This window comes from Trematomus bernacchii, unplaced genomic scaffold (assembly GCF_902827165.1).
Source record: "Trematomus bernacchii unplaced genomic scaffold, fTreBer1.1, whole genome shotgun sequence".
Classification (NCBI taxonomy): domain Eukaryota; kingdom Metazoa; phylum Chordata; class Actinopteri; order Perciformes; family Nototheniidae; genus Trematomus; species Trematomus bernacchii.
This window is the reverse complement of record NW_022987560.1, coordinates 1,881,746-1,888,948: the sequence shown is the minus strand read 5'-3', so window position 1 is coordinate 1,888,948 and position 7,203 is coordinate 1,881,746. Positions and strand designations below refer to the sequence as shown.

The 7,203-nt window shown below is 40.5% G+C and overlaps 1 pseudogene; it reads left to right on the top strand.

The window, feature by feature from the left end:
- The first annotated feature begins 692 nt into the window (after positions 1–692).
- Positions 693–2,339, top strand: LOC117477360 (annotated as a pseudogene).
- Positions 2,340–7,203: the final 4,864 nt, after the last annotated feature.

Sequence of the window (7,203 nt, the reverse complement as noted above, 5' to 3'; positions counted from 1 at the left end):
CTTTGGTTCGGTCCACCTGTCTTTGTCCGTCATCCTTGTACGTAACTGCGAAACCAAAATGTTCCCAAACCGGAGACTTCAATGATGCTGGAGGATTTTCGAGTTCAACTTTATCTGCGTTCGCCATTTCGACAGTTCCTCAAATTACTGACTAAATTTGAACGCGTCCCTGTGACCAGCTCTCATAGTATGCCTCTCGTCCAATGACATGACTTGGTCGCTCTATGACGCGTTGAACCCAATGTGAGCCAATTACACTGAAAGCTGAGACGCAGCACCTGAGATTACTTCCAAAAAGTTGTTCACGTTCTCACTTTTTTATGTTTAACGTTATATTCGTTCGGTACACTTCAGTACACACGTGTACCAAACTGAAGGGCCCATACCGAATTTACAATACCGTTACACCCCTAATCTGTTCTAATGAAGGTAAACACAGTGAAGTAAACAGTGAAAGGCACAGCTCTTTGCAGCTGGTGCTGCTCTTCTCAGATTCTGCTGAGTTACATGTACTGCCTCCTGGTGTCTGCAGAGATTTCATGAAGTGAAGGAAGTTTTCCTTCGATTAAAACAGCTGTGAGAGTCACGGACATGAATTCATAGATCAAGGCAGACTGGTTCACAGACTCTCCTGTTTTGCCAATCCGGTGCTTAAACAAATAGCTCTACACCTCTGGCCGAATGTCCCTAAAATGAAGTATGAGTTCGACATCTATCTCAAATAATGTATGCACTGCCATTTCCCCACATAAACATAAACCGTCTGCAATGAAACGGTTGTGCGCTCCACTTCCTACTTGGCGCACCTGTAACTTTCTCGTGCGAGCAAGATCCTTTCTCTCTTTTTTTTTCTTTTCTTTGCCCTTTAGGGGCTTCATACAATACAAAAACAAATGCAAATATTTATTTTACAAAGTAAATTCCTTTCGAGTCATCTGTCTCAAGCCTAAGTCAAGTCTCAAGTCATGAATACCAAGTCAAAGTCAAGTCGAGTCTTTTATCAATGTTAGTCAAACAAGTCTCAAGTCCAAAACTATGCGACTCAAGTCATGTGACTCGAGTCGCCCACCTCTGGTATATACTGTGGTTAGGATGTTGCTGTATTACTGTATCAAATATAATACAAATATAATAAACACAAACAGTTAGTACAAGTACTATTTTGTAAACTCTATATTTATTAAGTATTAAAGGTGGGGTAGGTAATTTCGGAGAATATAACAAAAAGTGTATCTCGAGCCGGTTTCTCAAACTTACCTACCCCACTTTAAGTGAGTTTTTATTGTGTTAACTGTAAATGTATTCTTGCTTTTTAGATTTACTTTCTCTCTTTCTCTGTCTGTCTGTTTTAGAAACCGAAAAGAAGAGAGAGACGTCACAGCTGTCAGCAATGTGACAAATCCTTTACAGCATCTGGAACTTTTAAAGCTCCACCTGCGTATTCACACTGGAGAAAAAACCTTACAGCTGTGAAGAGTGTGGGACAACATTCACTAGATCACATCATCTCAAAAACATCAACGTGTTCACACTGGAGAGAGAAACCGTACAGCTGTGAAGAGTGTGGGACAACATTCACTAGATCACATCATCTCAAAACACATCAACGTATTCATACTGGAGAAAAACCGTTACAGCTGTGAAGAGTGTGGGACAACATTCACTTACATCACATCTCTCTTAAAACACATCAACGTATTCACACTGGAGAGAAACCGTACTGGTGTGAAGAGTGTGGGAAAACGTCACTACATCAAGTGCTCTCAAAATACATTCAACGTATTCACACAGGAGAAAACCGTACTGGTGTGTAAGAGTGTGGGCAAACGTTCACTACATCAAGTGATCTCAAAATACATCAAACGTATTCATACTGGAGAAAAACCGTACTGTGTGTGAAGAGTGTGGGCAAACGTTTCACTACATCAGGTGCTATCAAAATACATCAACGTATTTCACACAGGAGAAAAAACCGTACTGGTGTGAAGAGTGTGGGCAAACGTTCACTACATCAGGTGCTCTCAAAATACATAACGTATTCATACTGAAGAAAAACCGTAACTGGTGTGAAGAGTGTGGGCTAAATGTCACTACATCAGGTGCTCTCAAAAACATCAACGTATTCACACAGGAGAAAAACCGTACAACTGTGAAGAGTGTGGGGAAAACGTTCACTGCATCAAGTGAACTCAAAAGACATCAACGTATTCACACTGGACAAAAACCGTACAGCTGTGAAGAGTGTGGGAAAACGTTCACTACATTCAAGTAATCTCAAAACGCATCACCGTATTCACACTGGAGAAAAACCGTACTGGTGTGAAGAGTGTGGGAAAACGTTCAATCAATCAGGTTCTCTCAAAGCACATCAACGTATTCACACTGGAGAAAAACCGTACAGCTGTGAAGAGTGTGGGGAAAACATTCCACTGCATCAGGTACTCTCAAAACGCATCAACGTATTCACACAGGAGAGAAACCGTACAGCTGTGAATAGTGTGGGAAAACGTTTTCTCAAAGTGTTTACCTTAAAGTCCCATGAGCGAATCCACACTGCATAGTTTTGCTCAACTATGATAGCCAAGCTAGCTATTTCCTCCTCCTGATGTCCTGAGAGCTGGTGTGGTTTATACTCCTTCTGAATTGAAGTCTGACTAACTAACAGTGTTTTATGTTCTAACCAGCTTTCACACTATGCCAACACAAGTCCACAGAGATGCTGTTTCTCCAATTTAATTCATGTTTGTAACGGTTCCTGATCTATAAAGAATGTTTCACTATGCTGTTTTTCAACTAACTTTCTAATAGTCCTTTTATAAAATATTATATTTCCAGGGTTTTTAAACTGCTAGCCTTGTTAAGCTGCATTGAAAGAATTTGAATTTCACTGTTCATTAATCTGCCAAGAAGTTTCTCGAATAATCTGTTTGGTTAATAAAATGTTGAACTTTAAACTTCGGATCGGGATGTTTTTGATAGTTCCTGTTGAGTTAGCAGTCTGTTCTGGTCTTAAGGAAGATAACAATGATAAATGTATCTAGATGCCTCACTGCACTGGCTTCCAATTCGGTTCCGAATTGATTTTTAAACTCCTTATTTGTTTTTAAAGCACTACATGGGCTGGCTCCGGCCTATATAGCTGAACTCCCTCCAGCGCTACACCCCCAGCCAGGGCCTTTAAGGTCTGCTGACCAGGCTTTGCTGATAGTGCCCAAGAACAGGCTCAAAACCCGAGGGCACCGAGCCTTCGCAGCAGCTGGCCCTAGGCTCTGGAACACTCTGCCCCTCCATGTGAGGTCAGCCCAGACCCTAGGGGTTTTTAAATCTACTCTTAAAACACACTTCTTCTCCCTGGCCTTTTAGTCAGAGCGGAGCACGACTCCTGACTTTTCCCTGTGTTTTTTATTTTTTATTTTATTTTTTTATTTATCTGTAATTTATTGTCTTTTATTGTGATTGTAGTAATGTGTTTTTATGATTGTAGTATTTATTACATGTACAGCACTTTGGCCCGACCAAAAATCGCTTTTAAATGTGCTTTATAAATAAACTTTGATTTGATTTGATTTGATAGATTATATTTACGATGTTTTCAGTTGATTCTGTTTTCTTGTTTAAATTATCCGACTGTACCAAAATAAAAAATGCCTCTTAGAAAAAGATGCACATTCCTGCATATTTTTTGTGTTTTTCAGCACATTATAAACATGTAATTCCCTTGTTTGAATGACTAAAGACAGGAGGGAAACTGTTTTAAATAAATTGTCCACAGACTTAAATACAGGCTGGGCTTCAAGGGCACCTAGGAGAAAACAGCGTTGTTTTTTTATAGTACAAGATCTGAATACTTCTACTTTTACCTAAAAATTTTAAAAAAAACATAGCTCCAAAACTCTAAACACATTTTCAGCTCTGCACCCACATTTCACTTCAACATGGCCCTTTCTGCAAAACACTGCACACGGTTCTGTAAGTAAAACACGGGAATCTGAGGTAAAACACTGCCATTACTGTAAAACTGCAAGCAACATTAACCGTTAAACTTAACACTTTTGCAAACTCTGTAGATGGTTTCAAAATCAGAATCCAGTTCATTGTAGTACAGTATGTTTTTAATTCGCTCAAGTGGTGCAAACATTCACACAGTAAGAAGAAGAATATATTATTAAAGGAGAGGTGTCATGCTTTTTCCGGTTATTACCCGTCCCCTTGTGTGTTATGAAGGTTTTTATGCATGTACGGTGTCAAAACCCTCAAAGTACACCCTGTAGCGAGTAAAACTCTAACACAGAAATACCTCCCCCAAAACGCCTCGTTGGAGATACGTCACTGTCCATTTGATACTTCCGGGTACGGCATGATGTCATGCGGTACCCGGAACAAAATGGACCAATCCGGAAGAGCTATGCCACACCCAGCGGCGCTGGCCGCACCCTCTGCCAGCCTAACATTTACTGTTGGAAGCTCTGGTTCAGTTCACAATCGATCCAGTCATGCCAATGCCAAGGACCTGTTTCCTGAAATGTGTGGAGAATCTGAGCTGTTTGTCCCTACCGACGGAAGAACCACGACGAAGTCAGTGGTTGAAATTTCATTTTAACACTGTTCCTTCAGAGGTTCGAAAACTTTACTGTGTGCGCGGCATTTCACAGACGAAAGCTTCCAAAACATTGCCCAGTTTGAGGCCGGATATGCCACAGCATTTGAAACTGAAGGACGATGCTATTCCTAGTTTGTTGGACCGTTTGGAGCAGGGGAAGATTGGGTACACAACCTGTAAGTTTGCATTGTTATTGTGTATTTATCAAACAAGGTATCTACCACGACTGTTTAAATGTGGGTAAACGTGTGTCGGACTGCTAAGCCATTGACACAGTGCTAACTGTGCTAACTAAGTTGCTAGCGTTTCCATATATCAACTCTAATATCAGCAGATGGCCTTACATACATGCATCTCATAGCAGGAGAATGTCTGCATTCACACACAAAATACTCATAGACAGTATACTCCGGGTGATTTACCGTACGGTCAGTCGCGAAACTTAAATACATTATAGCTGGCGTTCCTAGCGTGTATGCTACCGAGCTAAAAAACGGAGCTAGACATGAGTTTGCTTGGGAAAACATTGTTGTTATGCCAGCTACAATGAATGTAGCAGACTACCCGTATAAGATTGCAATTGTAAACATGTTCTTGATAGCCTAATATGAACCACTATCTGTTGTTCATAGTATAGTATAGTAGCCTATAGCATATTACACTGAACAACTAGCAAACGTAGGTTAGCATATTAGCTGGCAAGTTAACTGTGTTGATTAGATAGATAGATTAGATAGATACACACTCCTACCACAACTACTACTAACGAATCTAAAACAACTAAGTGTCTCTAATATTTTGTGATTTGCATTTGATTTCGTCCAGCCAGATCAGGAAACTCCTGGCGTATCTGGCGGACAACACACACACGGGATGATCCACTCTGATGCCTCGTCCTAAAAGCCCCGGCAGCCGCTTACAAAGCTGCGATAGGCAAGATGCCGAAAAACGCCTATAAGGGGAGGAATGGATGATATACCAGTGTATATATGTATATTTACGCATGTTCATTTTGTACATTTCTAAAAATAAAGTTTGATGGAAATACTTAGGAGGCCTATCCTTTCTTCCCTGAATGATTTGCTCCTATAACATATCATTCATATATAGCAAACCATGATTTGATTTCTCATCAACAGTAGTAGTTTATTACAGGTAAAATAAACTTACTCTTCTATAACAACAGTTGTAGGTACAGTTCGGTTAGTTAGCGTATAAAATATACGGCTGTACGACGCCATTATAAGACTGTTGTTCCGCTGAGAGCGAGCCGAAAAACAGCACTGTTAGACATGGGCGGAGCCTCTCTGGTGGTGACTAATCAGAACAGACGTGGCCGAGCTGACCAATCGGAGCACACTAGGCTCACAGGGAGGGGGGGGCAAGAGCTCCAACGAGTCGTTTAGTGGAGAGAGTGACTACTGCTGAATACACATACTTTACAGAGATGCTGTATGCGAAACCAATGTGAGTTTGGAAAATTGCACAGTATAAATCTATTTTAGTATACCTCAACAATGGAATTATGATCAGTGGAAATGGCCATGACACCTCTCCTTTAAGAAATATAACAGAATACAACATGTTGACAAGAAATAATTAAGCAAAAAAAGGAACAATTATGTAGAATCTCTCTGTGTTGTAAAGTGGAAGAGCTGTGTAGTTTTACAAAGTGGAGGTATTGTGCAGAAATATGCCAAATTGACATAAAAGGGTCCCGTTGCTCATCATCTAAGAAAAGGAAATGTGCGTTTGATGAAAGCAGAAGTGTTTCTCGGTGCAGGACACAGCCCCCAGACTCAATAATTCATGTTTACAGAGTTGTTAGTCCGACGATGAGTCACGCTGTTAATCTGAGAGCTTCACTTTCCTCTGATCGCTGAGGAGACGCACTTTTTATTCATCTGATCAATGTGAGGGGATGTTAACCTAACAGATAAACAGCAAGGCAACATGGAGTTCTGCAGGATGAAGTATTCCTGTGTTGGTCCCTGAAGGCAACATCTCCCTGGTCCATGGGATTTTGGATTATTGCAGAAATAATCTCTGTAAAAAATAGATACTTATAGTTCAGCAGGATCCTAATATGAACTACTTTATGATATCTGAAGTAAAAAGCTAATGTTGAGCTATAAAGGAACTACAGCCCGATCACATGACTTCACGTCACCACTGCTAAGCTAAAGGCGGCTGTTGGAGCTATATATCTCTTTATATTATTTAACAGTTTAACATTTATTTCTTGCGTGTTTATTGTAAATGTATTCTTAGTTAGCGTCAAAGTAGTTTATATGCTTTTATTTTGAAGGCATGTTTGGGCACTGTGAGAGCACCTGGTGTAATTGTATATATTGGAGACAGGTGGGTGGTGGGAGCCAGAGCACTAGTAGGCAAACGGGGTACCAGGGTGTTTCAAGCCACACAAAGGAAAGCCATAGGAAAGGCTTAAAGAAAAGAGATATAGGAAACCTGTTCATTGTATTTGTTATTGGAATAAAATGCACAATGGAGTTGGTTCTTGTCTGGACTTGGATGATCATTGCCCTGCGTAAGATCTGCTGAACTAGTGCCTCAGCAGGCTGTTTTAGGTCTATAGGATTTGG